The sequence below is a fragment of the Gossypium arboreum genome, chromosome 6 (genome assembly GCF_025698485.1).
Source record: "Gossypium arboreum isolate Shixiya-1 chromosome 6, ASM2569848v2, whole genome shotgun sequence".
Lineage (NCBI taxonomy): Eukaryota > Viridiplantae > Streptophyta > Magnoliopsida > Malvales > Malvaceae > Gossypium > Gossypium arboreum.
In genome coordinates this window covers 82,228,549-82,254,421 of record NC_069075.1, presented here as the reverse complement: position 1 = coordinate 82,254,421, position 25,873 = coordinate 82,228,549, and the positions used below count along the sequence as shown (strand labels likewise).

The 25,873-nt window shown below is 34.3% G+C and overlaps 1 protein-coding gene across 5 annotated transcripts in view; it reads left to right on the top strand.

Moving 5' to 3' along the window:
• LOC108486265 (putative serine/threonine-protein kinase) overlaps nt 1-24,980 on the top strand; it is a 31,479-nt gene extending 6,499 nt beyond the window's left edge. For 2 of the 5 annotated variants that reach the window (XM_053029603.1, XM_053029602.1), the window contains exons 3-4: nt 23,936-24,019; nt 24,745-24,980. The gene's annotated coding sequence lies outside the window, so the exon portion shown is untranslated. Of the gene's footprint in view, nt 1-1,970; nt 2,916-23,935; nt 24,020-24,744 lie in introns of those variants that run through there. The other 3 variants (XM_053029601.1, XM_053029599.1, XM_053029600.1) reach the window with 3 other exon arrangements.
• The last annotated feature ends 893 nt before the right edge of the window (nt 24,981-25,873 follow it).

Sequence of the window (25,873 nt, the reverse complement as noted above, 5' to 3'; positions counted from 1 at the left end):
TTTGGGATGTTCAAAGTGTGACTTACCTTAATCTTGAGTAAGTGACTATATGCATGACTTATCTCATTTGATATATTGATAGCTTGTGTTCAATTGCTAATAGAGCAGAAAGTTAGTATGTTGGGGTATACGATCTTCTAAATGAAATAGCTTCATTTGTAGTAGTGGAATTTATAGCCCAACAAAAGGTTAATGATGTCATTTCATCAGCATTACATGATAAATGGAAAGTAATGCATTCATGGGTCATTTATTTTAGTGACAAATGAATTAATTACTATTTGATAATAATTGACTTTTCATTAAGGAATGTGTAATAGTTACCATGAAATAAAATAGGATCATATTAAGAGAATAAATTTATCCTAAATAGATTAAGGATATTCTATCAGGGTAACACACTTATGAGAAGGTCATTGGACTGGCACTTAATAAGTAGCTTTCGTAATGATATGCAATTAGGGAGAGCTTAGTCATGGTATTGTAATGAAATGACTTCATTATTAAATAAATTTATAATTAATAGGTGAATAGATGAAATTTAATTATAAGTTATTTGAGACCCCATTATATATGTCAAATCGGTCTTTTTCTAACTTGTTGAAACTAGAAATGAATTGCAAGTTGAACCAAATTAATATAAATGAATTGAAATGATGAAGTTAGAGAAATGAGTCGTATTCACAAATGAATGCGTTTTCTCACTAAGTATAGAAATGATATGAAAATTAATTTTAGATTTTTAATTATTATTTCATTAATCATAATTAAATAAATGTAGTTCGAAAATGAAATTAAATTAATTAGTCATTAGAATCCATTAAACAAGAAAAATTAAATATATTTCCCACTAGAATCTTTTACGATAAAGTTGTCATGACTTTAACGAAATTAGAATTAAGTTTAGAAAATTATTTGATTAGAAAATTAATGTAGTTAATTAAATTAATTGAATAGATAATTTTATTTGGGAAGTAGAAAACAAATATTATGTTGGATAAAATTATAAAATATTGTATCAAAAGTCCACGAATCACATATAATTGGATTGAAAACATGAGAGGCCCAAAACTCCTTATGATAGATGAGAAAGGCAACAACCTTAGTATTTTAACTAGGGTGTGCCACGGACCCTCACTCTGATTAGAGTAGAATCGTATTTTCTATTAAATAAATATTATTTGTTTAGAGCTTGTCCAACTAGGATTGTTTTATCTCTCTTTCTAAATATATAGAACCAATTGACCTAATAGACACACTTCTTAATTATTGAGTTATCATTATTATGTTAAAAAATAATGATAACTTATTTACTTAGAATTAAATTTATTTTCTAAGAATTACGATCTTTATCGGATTTTATTGAGAGAATTATTTCTTGTTATTTGTTTGGTGCATATTGGTCAAGCTTACACTCAATGCTACTCGTGGTACGAGGATAATGAAGGTCGTTTGTTTAAATGTCATGATTGACTCGAATTTGTCTTACGCAAAGCATGTTTACTTTTCAGTAAAAATTTTATTGCTATAAATAGCACTAATTGACTCGGTTTTGAAAATTTTAAACTTCCGCTATAACTTTAAACAGTTTTCTTAATCGGATTTTTCCAACTATTGGTGTTAGAGTTAGGTTGTGCTATGCTTATATTATAAATTGGTATCAAATTTTTTTCTCTTCTTCATTTTTGGTTAATTTTAATAAGATGTGACATTCTTTTAATTATATACATGTTTTAGGTTATGTATGTGAATACATGTGTTTAATTATTTTATTATATATATGATAAAGTAAAATTTTCAAAGTTGTGTTTCCTAGAAACTAGACTATGTAATTTAGATTTTAATAAATTTAAGGATATGTAATTAGATCATGGATTATCATTTCCACATAGGTTTTATTTTATTTTTTTATAATTATTCATGTGAGTTAGAAATGGACTTATGGTTTTTGTAACCTAAATTTTTCTAAGAAGCCCAAAGAACGAAGAAATATCCAAAATCAATTGAGACAACGCAAAGCCAACCTAGCTAATCAGCAAAAGTTAGCAGGTGCCAGTGGTGGTTCAACCAGTAGTAGTCAAACAATCAACAACAGTGGCGATAGTGGAGACCCATGGTGGTGACCTGTCATAATTTGATACGTCAAATTAAGATCTCTATTACATTTAAAGAGCTTATTCTCAAACAATTTAGGTGTCTTTATTTACTTTTTTCCATTTTTAGTTTTTGTTGTTAATAAATTGTTTTTTGTGAGTTTTATGCTCTTTTAAGACCCAAATTGGTCAACGTGCCATGGGAAATCTAACAATGTGCTTGAGTGGTGTAAGGAGTCTATAATGGAATGAACTTGAAGAAAGCATCACTTAGAATGTGGGTATCACAATATCAAACCATGAAAGTCGTGATACCTTTGACAATTTGGAAGTGTGGAAAATTGAGGCCAACTACAGTGATATTATGATACTAGAGCATGGGTATCTTGATACCAAGATCCCGATACTGAGATCCCCAAGTCACTCAAGTTCAACACTTTTTTTGGTATAGCGATACTGTTGCCTGACAGGTGAAAACACTACAGGGGCAATTTTATGTCCAAGTAAGCTTAAGTCTTTTGTTTTCATTTAAGGGAATAATTATCAATGTTAGGTTAAAAGTTAGTAGACTATAAATACTACTTTATAAGCTTTGTATTTTCAGAATTGGTGGTTGAAAAAATTTTTCTCTTTAGTTTTCATAGTTTTAGGTTAGGATTTTCTTTTATTTTCACTTTAAATTAGGTTTTCTCTTTTCTTTTTAGGCTAGATTATATTTTTGTTATTCCATTTCTTTCTCATTGTTGAAGGCTATGTAAAAGGGAGATGATGAAACTTTTGGGCTTCGTTGGATTCCAATCAATTTAATGACCATTTCTCAAATTCTTTCCTTTTACCTTATGCCTACCATTTGTTTGATAAAATGTTTATTTGGGATTTAAGTTTGATTATATACTAAATTTGTTGATGGTTGGTTGATTGTTTATTTGTTAGTTTAAGTTAATGTTTATGTTTAATTAATTGATTGTTTGATTATAGAAATGTTTAATATGCTAGAATTGACACATTTAGTGAAAAACCTAAATAAATGAGACCAAGATGAGGGTTTATCCTTAAATAGTTTTATATAATTGTGTTGAATAGTAAGACCAAGAGAAAAGCTTAGTTGGTATCTTTTAGTCTAGGATAAAGTCGAGAGGAGAATCTTAGCTAAAAGTGGTGAAAAATATAATTGGTATAGGTTTATTAGCTTAGTTAGTGAGTAATGAATCAATTTGTAACACTCTAAACCCAACCTAGACGTTATGACCGAATTTAGAGGTGTCACAAAGAAATATTTAGAAAACTGAGTCGTTTCTATAAGACTTTGTGTTGTTGTTTTAAAAAATCGTCCAAGTTCTATAATTATCATTGATAGCGTTATTTAACTAAATCATTTGCAAAAACATTACTTACAATGGAAGTCTTAGAAATCGTTATATTTTGAAAATCTCATTCATGTTTTTAAAAAACCTTTGTTTACGTTAATTGTCTCAAATAAATTGTTAAATAAAAAACCCCAAATCCAAAGTAAAATCAAATAGTCCGAATAGTCCAATTATTACAAAACTCCCAAAAATAATCCTTGAAATAAAAGACCATAATCTTTAATAGTTACGAACTTGTGGTCACTGTGAGGCTTCACTACACCGATACGCCTAAGCCTGTGGATTACCTGAATAGAACAAACAAATAGATATGATTTTTCGTAAACTCAGTGTACAACTCAACAAAAATAGGCATGCAATACATAAAAAAGTCTCATATACGGTCATATATAGATTTGAACTCATGTCCATTTCAGATACAGATAACAAAATCAGATAGGCAGTACAAATATGCAAAGTCCTACCCCCCATTCTCTACAAACCATCTCTGACCATCCTATCACAACATGTGGAGTTAAAAACACCCACCCATCTCTACACACTATATAGTGTTGATGTGACACGTTACAGAAAAAAATGTAGCCAAGTTGCCAAAATATAGGCGAACTGTCACCGTACAAATCACTTCCTCCACATATACAAAACCCACCCCAATCACAGATACAAAAATAACATATATAGTAATATCATGCATAACATGCTCATATACAGATATCATATATATATACTTAACAGAATAATCAGACATGCATAATAATGTCCTACTCAGAGCAGAATATCAGGTTATCAGATCACATAATTTCAGGGTTTGGTTAGCTCTTACAGACTTTACGGTAGGCCCACAGTCGATCAGAATGATTCGTGCGACCTTAGAGAAAATTTTAGAATTATGGGCCCACATGCCTATGTGGCTCGCCCATATGGCCTACATGCCCGTGTGACTTGCTCGTATGGCCCACACGCTTGTGTGGCTTGCCCGTATGGCCCACACGCCTGTGTGGCTTGCCCGTATGGCCCACACGCCTAAATTTTCTTCACTCGTATGGCCCACACGGTCTGACCCAAAACTTACACGCCTATGTGGCATGCTCGTGTAGACTCACATGTAACACCTCTAACCTGTATCCATTTTCGGTATAGGGTTACTGAGTATTACCGGAGTTTACATTTTAGAACTATAAAAAGTTTTAGTACATTTAATTCATGTCATCAATCACAGTAAAATCAATCAATAGCATACATATTGTCCTTTATACGAGTCCTCGAGGCCCTAAAAATACATTAGAAACAAATCGGGACTAAATTAGAAACATATAAAAATTTTAGGGAAATGATGAAAATTTACAAACTGCAAAGGTCATACGGCCGTGTGGCCAGGCCGTGTGACTCACACGCCAAGAGACATGTCCATGTCTTAGGTCATGTAGGCATTCGAAATAGGGACATATGGCTATGTCCCATCCAGTGTCTGTACCGATGTAACTCACTGACTTGGATCACAAGCCAAACCACACGGCCGTGTACGCTTCGAAATAACCTCACAAGCCCCTGTGCCAGGCCGTGTGTTAGGCCGTGTAAAACCTGACTTGCAACCCTTTGAAAACTACAGGGGACACACGGCTGAGACACGCCCGTGTCTTTACCCATGTGGACGAAAATATGTCATTTTACAAGTCATTTTTCTCACCGTTTTCAACATATACCTATAATTCCTTTTGCATATATACCTAAGCCCTCAAAAGGCACCAAAATCATCAATAATCAAGCCAAACACATATGGTATAATAACATCCAACCAATATGCCCAAAGGCACTTCAAATGACAACATTAAAACATGTATAATCATGTACCCAATTTGACCAAAATAATTTATTAACTTCTAACTAAGTTTGCATCATTACACAACATGTAAATCACTTACCAAAATATACCATTTGGTACCAACTGTACCACATAATCATTAGCATCAAAATACATATATGCTTACTATGACAAAACACCAATTCACAACAAGTTATACGTCATATCTAATATGTACATTTAACTACTTTTCTATCTAAAATCATTCAACCATAACAAGTTATATATCAACCATTACAAGCCTACTTATATACACCTAATAATATATATCATTTTACCATCACAAGGCCAAAATGCAAACTAACCAAATGGTCATTTCCACAACCAAAACACATAGGCTAACATTAGCCAAAATACCTATACATGCCATTATAACCTTAACTAAGTTATCAAAATCTATCGATATAATCACTAGATAGTGTGATAAATCTCCAACGAGCTTTCAATCTGATCGAGCTTCCGATAGTCTGTAAGTAAAGAAAAATAACTACATAAGCAATGAATGCTTAGTCAGCTCGTATAAACTTTAATCATATCAATTCATTCCAAATATGAAATTTATACATATATAAAAAATCCAATACCGATACCGCAAGACTCAGAAGCTATATTCAACAACTCACAAGGTGAATAAACCCACAACACCACTTATACATATCATCCTTAGCATGGTAGGATTTTAAATAACTTTAAACCCTTTCAAATTTTTCTTGTTTTCATTTGCATTTCATTACTTTCCATTGCATTTACTCACATTAGCTCAAATAATATCAATTCAATTCATCATTTTCTTTTTCATCATTCTACACTTCAGGTATGAACTTACTATTTCATTACCTTTCCATACCCATTTTATATGCATAACACACAAAACATAAGCGCATCATTCAATCATAGCCACAAGTTAGTGTATTTAAATATAATTATTTTTGGAACTAACCACATGGAAAACCATTTCAATAGGAATTACATAATTTAAATCTTACCGCCCTTTCATGATCACAAGCATATTTCCATTTAGGCATTTACCATTTCAATGCATAACTTATAAGTTTAACATGGTATAATCCAACCACAACTTGGCCAAAGCCTAAGCACATATACACCAATCATGTTAGTCATGTAAATTCACATATGAATCAATAATCATGAATGAACTCAACAATTAATTAAATTTCATATACATGTAACATACATATCATGTATCAATACATTATGTAAAATTATTTTCATATATTTCATGTAAATACCTGTAATAGTTCGCATCAAACTCATATCATCTCGTAACAAAACATTGCCCATTAAACCATTTATAATATCGTTGGATACTCAGGATAGCTCACACATAGTGTGCTAAATTGTAATCCGTCAATTCCTGTACATGTATGCTCATGCGAGCGATGAATCGGTATGCTCTCGCGAGCTGTGAATCGGTAAGCTCATACGAGCTGAGAATTGGTAAGCTCATAAGAGTTGTGGTGTGTCCACAACACATGCAAGACCTCAACCAAATTAGTAACCTTAATGACATATCATTTGTATCCTACGGATTCCTAAAGTTCAAACGGGACTCGGTAATCTTAGTGCATCGTTGAAATTTTTCCCGTTTCATTATAAGCTAAATTGTATAACAACATATGTATATATCGTTTTATTTTCAATAAAATTCATATAATAACATTCAATTCAATCAACAACATACATTGTATAATTCATACAAACTTACTTGGCTAAATTGTAAAAATACCACAGTTCAAGGGTATTTTGGTAATTTTCTATTTTCCTTGATTTTCCACCCAATCTTGAAATTAATAATTTCATTCAATATATTAATTTAGTCAATAAAAAAAATTCATTTCATACAATTTGGTTATTTTTGACATTTTTACAAAATTGCCCCTAAAGTTCTACTTTTATTTAATTTAGTCACTGAGCCCAAAACATGCAAATTAACCATTTTTACCCAAAATTGAGCTTATCTGAATGTTCGTGGTATCCAAAACAACCCATTTATGCAACAATTTCACATTAAATCCTTGTACTTTTATTAATTTAACAAATTAGTACTTAATAAAAAAGTCATCAAAATCACTTAACAAAATACTTTTAAATATAAATCAACATTCCAAATTCATCACCTAGCATAAAAAATCACAAGATCATCAATGGAAACATTCAAAATCTTTAACATTTTTAAAATCGAAGGTACAGGCTAGTTGGACCTAGTTGCAACGATCTTAAAAACACAAAAATTATAAGAAGTTGATAGCTTAGGGGCTTACAAGCAAGGAATAAACATGGCTGAAAATTTCCAGCATCCATGGCTTCTTTCTTGCTTGTATAATCGGTTGAAAGAGAGAATGAAAGATGACAACTTTGTTTGTTTTATTTAATTTATCATTTATTACTTAATTACCAAATTACCCTTACCTAACTTTAAAAATTACATAATTGTAAAGCCATGCACATTCACTATCACCTTCAATGGTCTAATTATCATATAAGGACTTCCACTTTAAAATTCTATAGCTATTTAATACCTTTAGCTTATAGAACACAACTTTTACACTTTATGCGATTTAGTTCTTTTTGCTTAATTAACTATTGAAACGATAAAATTTTCCAACAAAACTTTAATACACCTTAATTACACTCCATAAATATTTCTAAAAATGTTTATGGCTTGGTTTATAGAAACGAGGTCTTGATACTTCATTTTTTAAAACCACTTGAGCTTAATAAATCATTTATACAACAAAAATCACTATATCAAAAACCTTTTTAAAATCACAAATAACTTGTAGATATTAAATATAATATTTTCAAACTTACTTGTCAGGTTTGGTGGCCTGAAACCACTGTTTCGACACTACTGAAAAATAAGTTGTTACACCACACGACCATGTGGCCCACACGGTCACACCCACATCTTCACACAACTGTGCCTTGCGCACGGTCACATCTTCGTCAGACACATGACCGTGTTTTGCACACGGCCAACCACGCGGGTGACCACATGCCCGTGTAGCGTCGACAGTCTATACTTTTGACTTTCGCTGAAACTCGATTTTCACGCATAAGGGGTACACATTTGGTTCGTTTTCGTGACGAAACTACTCCCAAGACCACCAACACCTAAAATAGATTGCCAAACACCAAATTAGCGGCTAAATTGTGAATTTTTCAACTACAATCTGACAAAAACTCGACTTACTGATGACAAAACCACCGCTAACACCGTTCAAGCAAACGGAACGAAACCTATAGTTCAACGCCTTCTCTTACACCAAAATAATCGTAGATTGACTGCCAGGGAACCACTTTAGTTACATTTATGCTATATCATGGGTGTATACCCATTCCTTTAGTTTGTCTCTCTCATGGCTGCTTGTTAGATTTCACTCATCGTCATAATCTGACTGAGAATTCGTGTCTAAACATATATATCGGAGTTCGCCCAATCTTATATGCCCAAAAAATTGCATCTAGGATTACCATCTTGCCAGTCATACTTCATCTCATCTTTACTATGATTACTTAACCTTTCCTATTACAGAGGGTCTTACGGACAGAACACTCTTGGTATGTCTATTCTAAACGTCAAGACAAACTCTTGGGCAAACAGTACTTCGCCAATCATGCTTACTTCAAGCCATGCGCCTTATCACATATATTTACTTACATGTTACTCTTTCTTAATCCATTACACTTACATTTCTTAAAAGTCAGCTTTTACTCATTCAAAGCATCTTATACACTATTTATACTAGTGTTCCTTCCCTTTAGTTCAGAGTCTGCTAGATTGGGCACACTTAAAAAAATAACTTACACTTAATCAAATCCCACGTTAGGCACCAAAATTAATTCCTTAAGCCTTATACACATAGTCAGAACTTGCTCTTTGTGCCTTGCATTTATGAACACCGTTCTGTAACTGGCACTTTCTTAGGTGGAGTGTTACATTGTTATGCACCATACATACAGTGAGTATGTCAAATTATAAGTGACATGGCTAAGAACTCATACATGTGGCCAAATGAGAGATTCACTTATAAACTAAAACCTTTAACGGTGAAAGCGATCGGTCAAGAAGATAAATATCAACAATTTTTTTATAAATTGAATTGGTTGGGGCCAACTATCAAGCAAATAAGAGTAGAGCCATATGTAGAGAAACAATTGGAGGATGTGAGCTATATTGGTAATAGCGGTGGAAATCCCTATTCAAACACATATAATCCTGGTTGGAAGGATCATTTGAATCTCAAGCGGGGAGGTAATTAAGGAGGAGGAAACCAAGTGCAGAATAGACTGAATCTTCCATAACAACCTCCACATTTACAAAGAACTCAAAGAGACCCATAAAAAGTGACTATACTATATGTGGTCAACGATTAGATCGAATCAAAGGGGAGATATAAGTTATAAGACCAGAATGTACTCAAAACCAAGCAGATATGAATGGCATGACGGTGCAGATGCATCAGATGATAGGTTTGTTATAAAAATGAGTTAGTCAAGGCATCCCCAATAACACAGAGAACAACCCTCGGATAGATGGGAAGGAACACGTAAATGCAATCGCCTTTTGATCAAGTAAGACACTTGATAACCCAAGTGCACCCGCACATGAAGAGGCAATTATATTTGAATCATCAATAAACCCGTGGAAGAAATCGAGCATGAAGAATTGATCAAAGAAGTAGCAGAATTGATGGCTAAACGGGTAATCTCAAAGTTGAATATGATTAAGATACCATTCCCGTCTAGTTTAGAGGACAAGCAAGAGAAGGATGAAACTGAAATTGTAAGTTTTTTCAGCTTATTTAAATCCCTCAATGTCAATTTACCACTCTTATAACTAATCAATAAAATTCCCAAATATGCAAAATACCTAAAGAAAATTATGGTAAGACACAAAAAAATGAAAAAAAGGTGTACAAATTGAATTGATGCCTTATGTAGTGCTATTATCGCGAGAAAGATACCCCTACAATTAAAAGATCTGAGAAGTTTTACAATTCCAGTAGAGCTAAGGGATAGACATTTCAATAAGGTCTTTTGTGATTTAGGTGTCAGCATTAACTTGATGACCCTATTGGTTTACCAGAAACTTGGATTAAGTGAATTTAAGAATACTTCGATAACACTATAATTTGCTGATAGGTTCCTAATACGCCCAAAAGATGTGTTAGAGGATGTATTAGTTGGAGTAAAGAGCTTCATAATCCCAGTAGATTCCGTAGTCCTTAAATTTGAGGAAGATCAAGATATTCTCTTTCTATTAGGTAGGCCATTTTTGGCCACATCTAGATTAACCATCAATCTAAAAAAAATGAATTAATAATGAAATTCAATGGCGAACTAAAAGTATACAAATGCAGTAATAATGCCAAAAGTGAGGAATTACTAGGGGAGGAATGTTTCATCTTATTTGATATAACCCCTAACAGTCTTGATCAAGGGTATTTGCATGAATACAAGTAAGCTAAATTTGAGGGAATGAGACAAATGGAAAGATCTCAATTGGACGGAACTCTATTGGAAAGATGGTGATGATAAAAAAAGGCAAAGAAAGTTAATGGTAGAACTCATCGAGTTACTGGACGATTCTAGTAGAAACACATAATTAAAACATCAAAAATTAAAATAAACTTGTACATATTGTAAATTAAATTTTTTTTTAGGTTTTAAGACTTTTATTTAATCGTTTATGTTTGATTTAGTTGGTAGAAGGTTTCCAGAAGCAAGCAATGAAGCTCGAAGCTGTTGAAGGTGTCTACGGACAACCAAAGGACTTCGACATGACCAAAAAAGAGGGATTTGGCACGTTCCAGGTCGTGTCTAAACATAGGTAACCATGTGTTGCAGCACACAACTTTGAAACTAAAGAATTCTTGAATACAAGGTTGTGTTATGAGATAGGCATCCCTGTTTTGCGGCACAGCATTTCGAGCCAAAAGAAATAGAGACACAGGAGCATCGTGTCATGACACACAACAAATTTGCTAACTTTCCTTTACTAGATCCAAAAACAAAAACATCATAGATTATACGTAGATTGCACAGCAAGGTTGCCTTAAATCCCCTTATAAAACCCTCTCGAATAACAACCAAGTTACCCAAGCCACCTTCAAGCAACCAAATATCTCTAATTATCTTTTTTTTTTAGAAAATTTTGTGTTTTCATCAACCGCTAGCAATCACAAGTGTGCTTCAGTCTCTTCACACGACAACATTCAAGATCACATTCAAGATAGTGAATCATGTTTCGATAATTTTTTTTCACATTTGAGAAAAAGAGAGGGAATTCAGAAGTCATCTTAGAGAAATCCAAAAGAAAACGCCCCATGTAACACCCTTAATCCGTATTCATCACCAGAATAGGGTTACGAAGCATTACCGGACTTACAATACAATTAACGGAGCATTATCGGACTTACAATACAATTAACATTCATTTAGCATACATTTTCTCAATTCAACCATTCTTCATTCAATCTCAATCAATTTGTCCCAAATACGAGCCTACGATGCCCTAAACATGCTTTGGGAGCGGTTCGGGACTAAACTGGTAACTTATGAAACTTTACGAAACTTAGAAAATTTTTTCTCAAAACAGGAGACACATGCAGGTGTGGCCAGACACACGGCCACCAGACACGCTCGTGTCACAGGTCATGTAGATATTCAAAATGGGAGCATATTGTCGTGTTCCAGCTCGTGTCCAACCTCATGTAACTCTCTGACTTGGGTCACACGGCCAACACACATGCTCGTGTGGCTACCCCGTGTGCCTTAAGAATGGCCACACATGCCCGAGTGCCAGGCTGTATGCTAGGCCATGCCAAACCTGTAGGGTGTACTGACTTATTTCACATAACCAAGTCACACGCTCGTGTGTGAGGCTGTGTGGAGTATATTAACTTGATTTCAATTTCAATTCTAAATTATGCGTCGGATAGTTCTTTTCATGTGACTTCAACTATCTAGAAGCATAAGGTATCACTTTTCCTTGCATCAACATGCAACCCAAACCGTTCAATGACGCGTCGCTGAAAATCACAAATTCTTTACCCGACTTAGGTTCAACCAACACTGGTGCCTCGTTTAACAATACTTTCAATTTATCGAAACTTTGTTAACACTTCTCAGACCATTCAAACTTTACATCTTTCTGTAGCAGTCTGGTTATTGGTGTAGTAATCATCGAGAACCCTTTAACGAAACGTTGATAGTAGCCAGCCAACCCCAGAAAACTTCTGACCTCAGATACATTTCTAGGTGGTTTCTAGTCAATAACTGCAAAAATCTTGCTCGGATCAACTCGAACTCCATCCTCCGAGACAATATGTCCCAAAAATCTAACTTTTCGGAGCCAAAACTCACATTTACTGAATTTAGCATACTGTTTCTTATCTCTCAATGTTTGCAACACAATCCTCAAGTGCTAAGCATGTTTAGACTCATCTCGTGAATAGATCAGAATGTCGTCAATGAACACAACAAAAAGTCTGTCTAAATACGATCTAAATATATGATTCATCAAATCCATAAAAATGGCAGGAGCATTAGTCAATCCAAAAGGCATAACAAGGAATTCATAATGTCCGTACCTCGTTCTGAACGTAGTTTTCGGCATATCTGAGTTTTTAACTTGCAGCTGATAATAACTAGATCTCAAATCAATCTTTGAAAACACTGTTGCACCTTTCAACTGATCAAACAAATTGTCTATTCTTAGCAACGAATACTTGTTCTTTATTTAACTCTGTTGAGCTATTTATAGTCAATACAAATTCTCGTTGACCCATCTTTCTTCTTTACAAACAATACTGGCGCACCCCAGGGCGAAAAACTTGGTTGTGCAAAACCTCTATCTGTTAACTCTTGCAATTGAGCTTTCAACTCTTTCAACTCTATCGAAGCCATTCTATATGGAGCTATAGATATCGGAGATGTTCCCGGTACTAATTCAATAGCAAACTCAACTTTCCTGACCGGTGGCAACCCAAACAATTCTTCTGGAAATACATCTAGATATTCACAAACTACAGGCACCAATTCAATTTTATTTTCTAAGACCTTAGTATCTAAAACATATGCTAGGTACACATTGCAACCTTTTCTTACATATCTCTAAACCAATATTGACGAGATTACTATTGGCAATCCACCCATTTCATCAGATTCAATCTGAAGAATTTCATTATTCTGACACTTCAATTTTATAATATTTCGTCTACAATTCACAATTGTATCGTGTAGAGTCAACCAATCCATACCCAGAATCACATCAAACTCATCAAATGGTAAAAGCATAAAGTCAGCCAAAAAACAGTAACCCCGAGTCATTAAAGGACAGTTCTTGCATACTTTGTCAACTAGAACATACTTTTCTAAGGGGTTCGATATTTTAATTACAAATTCTGTAGACTCAACAGACAATTTCTTACTAAACACTAAATTCATACAAATATACGAATGTGTCGATCCAGGATCAATTAAAGTAATCACACTAGTGTCGTAAAGAGAGAATGTACCGGTAATAACTTCTGGGGACAATGCCTCTTCGCGAGTGCGAATAGCATAGGCTCTAGCAGCTGCTCTGGCTTCAGATCTCATAGTTGAGTCCCTAGTCACACCTCTACCATTGGACGCATTCCCCGTATTTCTCGGTGGTCTCCCTCTTACATTCGTATTACTCGACCTTGCATTCTAAAATTTATCTTTATCGAATAACTCTGGGCAATCTCAAATAAAATGATCTGGCGAGCCACATTTGAAACAATCTCTATTATTCTTATTCCAGCGCTCTCCAAAATGTTTCCTCCCATACTGTTGACACTCTGGTTTATTGTTTCTTACACTGCCAACGCATGAGACAGAAGTTGCTTGAGTTTTAGAACTCACATGTTGATTTCTACGATCTCTATTTTGATATCCCATTGATACATTTGATCGATTATATGAATCTCGAAATTTCTTTGATGAAGAATGGTATGGTTTATTTATCGGTCTTTTTTTCGAATCTCTAGCCTATGAATCGGCTTTCTTCTTTTCTTGGCTAAAATCTTAGGCTTTGCAAGCTCTATCAACCAGAACAACAAACTCATTCAAGTCTAGAATCCCGACCAGAAGTTTAATGTCTTCGTTCAGCCCGTTGACAAACTGCTTACACATAATCTCTTCGGTAGAAACATACTCTCGAGAATATTTATTCAACCGTAAAAAATTCTCTCTCGTACTCTGTTACGGTCATACGACCCTGGTTCAGTTCTAAAACTCTTTATGTTTTTGATCCAGAAACTATTGGTTTATATATTTCTTTCGAAACTCAGTCTGAAAGAACTCCCAAGTGACTTTGTTTCTTGGCACCATTGATACTAATGTATTCCACCACTGATACGCGATGTCCCTCAATAGTGATATAGCACATTTTAAACTTTCAGTCGGTGTGCAAGAAAGTTCATCAAGTACTCTAATAGTGTTTTCAAGCCAAAACTTGGCTCTCTCAAGATCATCGTCAACATTAGCTCTGAACTCTTCATCCCCGTGTTTATGAATCTTGTCGACTGGAGGCTTATTGAATCTTAAAAGCTCAACACCTTGAGGAGCTATGGGAACTGGTTGGGGATTAAGAGGGGGTGGAGGTTGTTAAGTAGTCGGGTTCATTCGGATATATTGTGTGAACCACTCGTTCATCATTTATAAGAAAGATTCTTTAGCCTCTCCTTCCTAGCTACCCGACACGGGTCTAGAATCAGACAGCGCTGTCCTTAAGCGAGAACTGGCATATTACTTTCAAGCTCGTCAACTATGGCTCGATTGAGATCCATTTACTATATGAAAACACATTTTAAAATATCAGTAGTCATCACACTATCACGATTTTTATATGGCATGTATAGCTAGACTCTCACACACGCTACGTTAGTCTTAGAATCGACTAAATCGTAGCTTTGATACGAATAAATGCAACATCCCTCACTCGTATTCATCACCGGAATAGGGTACGGAGAATTACTGGACTCACAATACAAGTAAACATTCATTTAGGATAGATTTTCTTAATTCAACCATTTGTCACTCAATCTCAATCAATTTGTCCCTAATACGAGCCTATAATGCCCTAAACATGCTTTGAGAGTGGTTTGGGACTAAACCGATAACTTATGAAACTTTATGAAACTTAGGAAAATTTTCCTCAAAACAGGGGACACACGCCCGTTTGGCCAGGCCGTGTGTCTCACACGGCCACCAGACACGCCCATGTCACAGGTCGTGTAGACATTCAAAATGGGAGCACATGGCCGTGTTCCAGCTCGTGTCCAACCCTGTGTAACTCTCTGACTTGGGTCACAAGGCCAACATATACACCCATGTGGCTAGCCCGTGTGCCAAAAGAATGGCTACATGCCCGTGTGCTAGGCCGTGCCAAACCTGTAGGGTATACTGACTTATACCACACAGCCAAGTCACACACCCGTGTGTGAGGCTGTGTAGAGCATACTGACTTGATTTCAATTTCAACACCAAGGGACACACGGCTGCGTACTTGACCTTGTGTCACGGAAATTGTCACACGCCTAAACCACAATTCAAAGCATCAATTCAAAGCATTATAGTGTGGACAAAAATAGGCTATTCATCAAACCATTTTGCCACCCAAATTGTCACACACCTAAACCACAATTCAAAACATCAACTCAAAGCATAATAGGCATTAAATCCACCTCAACCAAGCATTTTTTAAACTATTTCAATGCCAACAATATACAAGAGACAGAATATTCCAATTTTCCATTTAGTTCGTACCAAATATCAACTACTTCAAACATCAAAATGACCAAACTCAAATATGCATTATTTGGCCTAATTTCGCGAGCATACCAACATCCACAAATCAACAATTTAACATTCACAATACTTATTATCATCAATCATCACACAACCATCAACCAACTCAATTCACAAGATATAATCAGACATATATGTACATGATTCCAACAAACCAAATATACCAAATTAAGCCATCACTCATGGCTATTTATACATACCAAGACATATACATTTACAAGCCAATCCATTTGGCCAAAATCATTATCAAGTCATAACCAAAATGACCAAAGTCCCTATACATGCCATACTCCTAAAATACCAAGTTCACAGGTATCGAGAGATAGATGGATAGTGTGACGATGTCTTCGACGATCCCCGAATCCGAACTAGCTTTGAATTCACTATAAAATACGAAAAAATAAACAAAGCAAGCTATAAAGCTTAGTAAGCTCGTATGAGATAAACGTAATGCAATCACATAAACATAAATCAATAATTTGAATACATCAATATCTAGCTTTCCTTAACTATCAAACCTTTCAAATGCTCATTCACAAAACTATATACTTCCATTTTCATTTCTTTGATTCAACACTAAAATAGTTTATACACATACCTGTATCATCTCATACCAACCTCATATACATTCTCATCCTTCATTTACTCGTTGAACCACTTGGAATAGAACTCGGATACTCAAGGGTCTCATACGATAAGTACCTATACCATGGCCTGAAGCCAAATCAAGGTAACTTATCTGTAATACTAATATCATGGCCCGAAGCCAAATCAGCTGATATGCATGGCTCGAAGCCAAATCGATTTATCTTACACCCAAAGTGCTATATCATGGCCTGAAGCCAACTCAAACTATCCCTAATGACATGTCACTAGCATCCTAAACTATTCCTAAGGATCAACCGGGCTTCCAATTGTTGAATCATCGTCGAATTATTCCCAAATTTGTTCTATAACACCCCTTACCCGTATCCAACGTCGGAACAGGGTTCGAGGCATTACCGGGCTTACATCAAAACATTCATACAAAACCAGGCCATAAAATTTCATCCAAATTAAAACTTTTCATACACATGCATAACATCCCTTATACGGGCCTACGAGGCCCAAACATACATCGGGGGTGGTTCGGGACTAAATCGAGAACTTTGGAAACTTTTGAAAAACTTAGAAAATTTCATCATGAAACAGGGTCACACGCCCGTATAGGTCGGGACACGCCCGTGTCCTCAGCCCATGTGACTCTCTGTTTATGACGTCATCACAAAAATAAGAACACAAGCCCGTGCCTCCAGGCCGTGTCCCTCACACAGCTGAGACACATGGCTGTGTCACAGCCCATGTGGCCAATTTGAAACTAAAGTACATGATGCAGGGGACACACTGCCCGTGTGGACAATTTTTAGGCTATTTTCCAGGCCAATTGCCACCCTCAATAACAAACTCACATGCTTACTTTTATTGATCATTAACATGGAACATTTAAATATTCAATCATCCACAAACAATACAAGATCATGGTAACCTTATATCATATTTTACATACTTAAAACATCATGCTTAGTTAAGCTCAAATTTACTAATTCTCATGCATAAAAGTTTATAAGATTACTCTCATATCATACATTTAAGCCTTAGTTATCAACACATCATCTCATCTCAATTAAACCATCAAGCATTCACCGCCAACAATATAACTCATTACATACACACAATCACAAGCCTTATCTCCATGACATAGGCACATGCATAATCATATAATCAACATAAGCCACCATTCATGGCTATACACAAATTGAACTATAACCATTATAGGCCAAAACATTTGGCCACATTAGTAATGACATAATTACAAAAGATAAAGCCCCTATACATGCCATAGACTTAAGTATTTGAATACTTATACCCAAAATGGTAGTTTGATAGTATGATTGAATCTCCGGCGATCTCCAACCCTAGCTAGTTAAATAAACCTATAAGAGATAAAAAGGAAGGGGAGTAAGCTATAAAGCTTAGTAAGTTCATATGAAAATAATAAGCAATTTATTAACTTGCTTCTCAAGGTAATACAACCATATTTGCATTTTTACTTATGTTCAGGTCAAGCTTTTTTCTCGAGTCATAGTCACTAATTTATTTATATTTGGAGGTACGGAACTCCAAATTAAGTTTTTCTAATTTTCCTTGAAACTAGACTCACATATATTATTACCATAAAATTTTTATAATTTTTGGTTTAGCCAATAAGTACAGGTTGTTCTTTAAATGCACCTCTGTTTTGCTACCCGACAGCTTCGACCTCTCTTCACTAAGAATTAATTATCTTATAGTACGGGACTCGAATAATGTTACTGTCTATTTTTATTGAAAATATACTCATTAATAATTATAGACATATAAATTATAACCTATAAATAGTTTTGTACAATATTTAATGATTTTCTCAAATCAGAGTAGGGGATTTCAAAATTGTTCTGACTCTTTCTCACACAACTTCAAATATCTCATAATATGAAAATCTTATACTTACACCGTTTCTTTTATAAGAAACTAGACTCAATAAGCTTAAATTCTATATTTTATTCAATCTCTAATTCACTTTCTACTATTTTTGGTGTATTTTCAAAGTCGGACTGCTGCTGTCCAAAACAGTTTTAGTAAGAAAATGATAATAACTAAATTTACCACACCTTCTTTTCTTTCAATTAGAAATCCATATATTTATAAACATATACCATTATTCACCAAATTAACACAACATCATTTCACAATGCTCATGGACTTACCATTCATGGATTTCATATTAAGTTGAGTTTCTGTACATACCTGTACTGATCCTTACCAATTCATAAATATACATAATGCCGTTGCATCTTCGATGTCTCGCACACTATGTACCATACTCGATTCCTCGCACACTAAGTGCTTTTCTAAATGTTTCGCACACTAAGTGCCATCCTCGATACTTTGCACACTTAGTGCCATTTATATATATATATATACCCAAAGCTATCTCAAACTGCACACCAAGTGCCACTTTTAGCCGAAGCTATTTCGAACCGTACACTAAGTGCCATTTTAGCCGATAAGTCGTTAATCATAAAAATAATTATGTATAGACAATTTATACAATATCAAACACTAAATGCATAAATTTAACAATGCTTAATACATACGAACTTACCTCGATCGTCATCGACTAGTCCAAAACTCTGTTTTTCCCTCGATTTAGACTCGTACGAGGCTTAACTTGATCTAATTAATCAAATTCAGATATTTCAATTCATAATCTATTCATTTTAACTCAATTTCATATTTTGGTAAAATTACTATTTTACCCCTACACTTTTGACCTTTTTACAAATTAGTCCCTAAGCTCGTAAAAAAAAATTTAGTCAATTTCATTATAGCCCAAGCTATCAGAATTTCATACATGCTCATATCAGCCCATATTTTTCATTTATTCATACTTTTACCACACAATTTATTATATTTCACAGTTTAGTCCAAATTTGACATTTTTGCTAAAATTTACTTAACAAAACTCAATAATCTACCATCAAAGATTTATTTTCTATCATTAAACATCAAGATACTCAAACATTCAACAATGGCATCATCCAAATACTATAACAATTTCGAAATCGGAGGTACAGGCTAGCTAAAACACAAAGCAACGATCTCAAAAACGTAAAAATTATTAAAAACCGAGACGAAATGGACTTACATGCATGAACAACCATGGCCGAACCTTCAAAGCTTTGAGAACATTATTTTCTTTCTCACCTTCGGCTATTGATGAAGATGATAGCATGTAATTTGGCTTTTGTTTTATTTTGTTTTATTATAATTACCAAATATCATATTTAACCTTAATATACATTAGTAATTTCCATTATACCAAGCAATGGGATTCCACTATCAAGAATTATGGAATAATTACCACTTAAAGACTCCCATTATTTAGTTCCATAGCCATTTAATATCTTTAACTTATAGAACACAACTTTTACGCTTTGCGTGATTTAGTCATTTTTGCTTAATTAGCTATCAAAACGATAAAATTTTTCAACGAAACTTTAATACCATCTTATTGCCACTTCGTAAATATTTATAAAAATATTTAGAACTCGGTTTATAGAAACGAGGTCTCAATACCTCATTTTCTAAACCTACTTGACCTTAGGGTCATACCACTTGAACTTAATAAATCGCTTATAAAACAAAAATTAAAATATCAAAAACCTTTTTTAAACTCACAATTAACTCGTAAATATTAAATATAATATTTACAAACCTACTCGTCAGATTTGGTGGCCCTGAAACTACTATTCCGATTAACCCTAAAAATAGGCTATTACATTTCTCCCCCTTTTAGGGATTTTCGTCCCCGAAAATCTTACCAGGAGAAGTTGCTTCCAAATCTTATGAATCACTTTCACTATTTTCTCAAGGTCACAAATCGATTTCAGCCTCGCATATCTTTTTCCCATAGCCTTTGACTGTGTAACACACAGTGCTAGAGTATATTGTCAAAATTTTGAATTACTCACTTAGAACACATAGCTCAATTGATCTATCAAATAGGAACTCGGTATATACTAAAACTATCATGCAAATTTTTTTTTCCATCATCAGATAAGATCAATCGAGTAACCATTCTCACAAAAATAAGCAAAGATCTTTCCATTCAGCATCTATAATTATATCTATTTTCTCTATATTCTCTTAATGAAACATATTCCAATCAGTTCACTAGTACATTACTGAAAATCATAACTTCTGTACTTAACCTAGACTGAACTCAGCACTAAAACTTTAGCTAATAATACTTTCAACTATTTCCAACTTTGATATCTCGCATCGATCATTCAACTTTCACAAACATGATAATCTCATTAACTAGAACAATTTTAACTCATAACAACATCATTCGGTTAGAATATTCCAATAAGCATAGTTCCGTATCATACTCTCGAGAACATAGTTTCTTTATTCCAACTATCCGTCTATCTATATGCTCATGATTGTACAAAAATTAATCACCATACTAGAGAATCATTTAAATACATATAACTCAATTCACATCTCAACAAATCAGTTCACGCTGATATAAACAACTAAGTTGATTTCCACTACTACAACCCAAGTACATGCACTCATTCATAATTCTCTTGTCATGCAAATCAAAGATCTCACAACTATATTAGCTCAAGGAAACGAAGATATTCCGAATAAACTCACTAACCTTAGTCAAGCTTACCCGAGAAAAGAAAACCACTACACATTTCAAGCTTGAGTTTCCATCATTTATGCCTTTGTCGATGACAATTCTTTACACTGAAAATCAGAGAAATCCAGATACTAGAATTTTCCACATTCCTATTATCAAATCTAGATAATCATCACAGATCAAAGAATGCACTTTAAAGATGAGCCATGTTAGATAATCCACACAATGAGGATGATAAGAAAACCCTAGATACGATCTCGCAACAGAAACCCGAGAACATAACTCATAAGAGAATAATAATAAAGAAAACTATGTTAATTTAGAACACCCAGAAGAAGTCACCGTAAAATTTTCAACTTTAACTGTTACACACAGACATCTTTACAACTCATTTATCCTTTCTCTGACTAATTCTGTCATCAAGGACCCCATATTATCCCACTCACTAACAATAACCAATTCGAAAGGAATCCTAGCAAACATATCTTTAAACTTCATACCCAAATGAGTAGAATAGCCGAGACCAATTTTCTTCTTTAACAAAAACATTACATACTCTATGTGATCTTTTAAAACATCCCGATATTTCTTCTAAACTTGAGTTCATTTGTTACTCTGTACTCTACTCTGTTTGCATTACTAATTATCCCACTATTGAACTCTTTAATCTCATACTTGTGAGCTTGTTCAACATAATTCTCGTAAATTTCTTTTTCGTCACAAAAGCAACACTGGTAAGGTGAAGTTGTAAAGCCTCTAACTTGACTCTCATAAATTCACACTTATGACTCAACATTCACCATCAATATAATATCATCACAATCACATAGTTTACTCCAAGCAAATTAACATACTTATTTATTTTACAACTGTTTCTGTCATCCACAATTTCAAACAATAAATCTACTTACTCGAGCCCAATACTAGTATCTAATTAAATTTCAACATTTAACTTCAATTCTACTTACCAACATTTGTCAAATTAAAGAGCGTCTTACGAGTCTGAGTACGTCGTTTACTTAAAGCCATAGTCCAACTATGGTCTTACACATACATTGCCAAATCCCTACCGTTGTGACAGCCCTAAAGTGACCCTAGTCGGAAAGCGGTTTCAGGACCGCTAAACCGAGTCACCAAAGTATTTGAATATGATATTTATTGTCTAAAATATGTGAATATGAATGTGTGAAAGTTTTAAGCTTCGATTTAGTCGATTGCATGTGAATTTAGTAATAGGACTTATGTGTGACACTTTTGAAATGTGATAGGTTAATCTATAAGGACCTATTAATGCATGTTGTATAAATGATGGGTTTGCATGTCAAATTAGCCAAAAATCTAGATGGTGGCCGGCCATGCTATGGGGTAAAACATATTATAAACATTTTGTGTTAATATGTTGTGGGAAGAATAATAAAATATGAGGGGAGTGGGAGGAGAAACCAAAGTTGTTTCATCCTTGCTCCCCCATTTTGCCGTAACTTGAGGAAGGAAGAAGAAAGGAGTTCTCTTGCTTCATGTTCGGCTTGGATGAGGATTTGGAAGAGGTAAGTACCTTGAAATTCTTGGAAAATTATGTATAAAGAAGGTTGTTAGTTCAAGTTCTAATCATTCCATGGATTAAGTTTTGATTGTTTGGAGGTTTGATATTCGGCCAAGTAGTTTGAAGCTCTTAGTACATATATTTTTTCTTCTTTCTTGAAGGTTGAAATTGGGTTGTTCTTAAGGAGGTGCCGAATATGGTCATTGAAGGGCCTTGAGGAACAATATGTGTGGCTTGGGTTATAACATTCGGCCATGGTAGAAAATGGAAGAGATAAATGGTTGTTAATTGTGATAGTTTAAGGAAATTGTAAGTAGTTTGAATAAATTAACAATAATAATAATAAATCATCTAGTGAATTGGTGTAGTTGCCGAATTTGAACTAGGAAGTTATTGAGTAATGTGTGTGTTTTAAGTGATAGAATAGAGTGAATGCTTGGAATGTGATATGTATGAATTATAAGTTGGATTAAAAGCTGTTATATTGCCTTATCATTTTCAGAAATGTGCTTTGTCAAAGAAATTGAGGGTTGATGTTTAAGTGATATGAGTATAGGGATATTCGGCTTGTAGTTTTATAGATGTAATATGAGTGTTAGGACGGAATGATGTTTAAGTACGAATGTATTTGGATGGATGTGCTTATAAGTATAACTTGAGATAAAATGGTGCTTAGTCATCATAAGTAACCATATTTGTAGAATGTATTAAGTATATAATCGGCTTCAACATAGACATGCATATTCGGTCACATGAATGAATACATAGATTGATGTTGTACGTTCGGCTATAGGTAAGCATATTGATGGCTTTATCTTGACTTAGAAAATCGGCTAAAGGAGAATGTTGGCTAATATGTTGAATTTGATTCATGATTTCATACATATATGACTCTAATGCCTAATATATATGGGCTAAGTACCTTGAATTTCTCTTTGATGTTCAAAATGATTAAATCAATTTATTTGTTAAATTAAGCTCAAGAGCAAAGGGGAACTAAATCCGATAAAGGAAAGGAAAAGGTGATCGAATAGCCGTTGAAATCGTTCGACAACATCCGAGGTAAGTTTTCGAGTAATGGAACTTAGATTATGATTCGATTAGATCATGTTATATAGCGAATCAAAACCATGCTCTTTGTATGTGGTTATTGAGCCGAAAATGGTAATGGTAGATAAGTGCCTTGTGTCTAAGTTCTAGTAATGAAAACGAAATAAAGATGTGTTATGATTTGTGGACATATGTGCATGATTATTCGGATGATAACTGGACTAAGATCCGAAGGCATTCGTGCGAGTTGCTATATCTGGGCTATGTCCCGAAGGCATTTATGCTAGTGATCATATCCGGGCTAAGACCCGAAGGCATTTGTGCGAGTTGCTATATCCGGGCTAAGACCCGAAGGCATTTGTGCGAGTTGTTATATCCGGCTAAATCCCGAAGATACTTGGGTTTGGAAGTGAGCGATCTTGCTGTAATAATTTCAATTAATACGCTCATAAAATCCAAACGATAAGGTATGTTTCGTATATGCATCGGAAAAGTCGATTCGTTTTAAATAGTATTTGTTCAATTGATTAACGAACTTTCGGCCTTTAGTTAGGTTTGATACCTTGTGTATGAATATGTTGATTGAAGCGCGAAGTAAGTATGATTATGAGAATGTGCATATATGAAGTTATTCATTTAGCCATATGAATGTTATACTTTAGTCAAAACTAATTTCATTACTCAAACTTACTAAGCATTAAATGCTTATTTCGTTGCTTTGATTCTCTGTTTTATAGATTTTGCTCGTCAGCTATCGGACTCGGGAGTGTCAAAGTCAAAGTCATCCACACTATCTAAGCCACTTTTGGTACTCTTTTAGTTCAATTTTGAAGATGGCATGTATAGGGCTGACCCTTGTTGTTAATTGAGTACCCTTTGGTAATGTATATTCGTATAGCCATGCGAAAATGGCTCGTATATTTTGAAGTATAACATTATGGTCTTATGATATGGTTATTAAGTGGTTTGGAAATGTTTGATAAGGACTAGCCATTGGAATGGCCAATCATGGTCCTATTGGTGCTACGTACGTCGTGGCTAATCGTGATTATACTTGAAAACAATGAATGTCAATTTGTTAATGGATTCATGGAAATTTATGAAATGGGTAAAATTTACCTTAAAATAGATGCTGACAGCAGCAGTGATGTAAGTTTGAAAAATCACTAAGAATAGTAGGAATGGAATTAAATCGTGAATAAATTACGTAATCGAACCTTGATGAGTATATTTTTATATGGAAGAAGCGAAACGACCATATGAGCCGTATTTTATGAGATGTTTAAGTTTTCGTGAAACAGGGCCAGAATGGTTACTGGATCCCCTGTTCTGACTTTGGAAATTTACCATAAATTAATCAGTAATAATTAGAAGTCATGCTTTATATGTACAGATTCCCTTTTGAGTCTAGTTTCATTAGAAACAAACGACATATGTATTGAAGCCCTGTACAGGGAGATATCTAAGTCGTAATGCATGAAGGTCAGAGTAGTCAAACCCTGAAATAGGGGAGACTTTAACTAATAAACTGTACTAATTGGCCCAACCAAAAATTCTAAAAAAAAATTTGTAGATGGATATATGAGTCTAGTTTCAGGAAAAATTTACGAAATCAGTTTTCGAGTTCTGGAACTCGAGATATGATTTTTAAGGTGACAGTGACGCAGTTAGCCAGCTTGTCTGGAAATTTTAAAATGAACTGTGTAAATAAATGAATTAAGTTCGTTAACACCTCGTGTTCGACTCCGGCAACGGTCTCGGGTGTGGGGCGTTACAACCGTGGTCTTTATTTCACTTGCCATAACCTGGTTATGGTCTTATTAGTTGATTGCCATATGTATATTTAGTAAAAGCAACTATAATTTA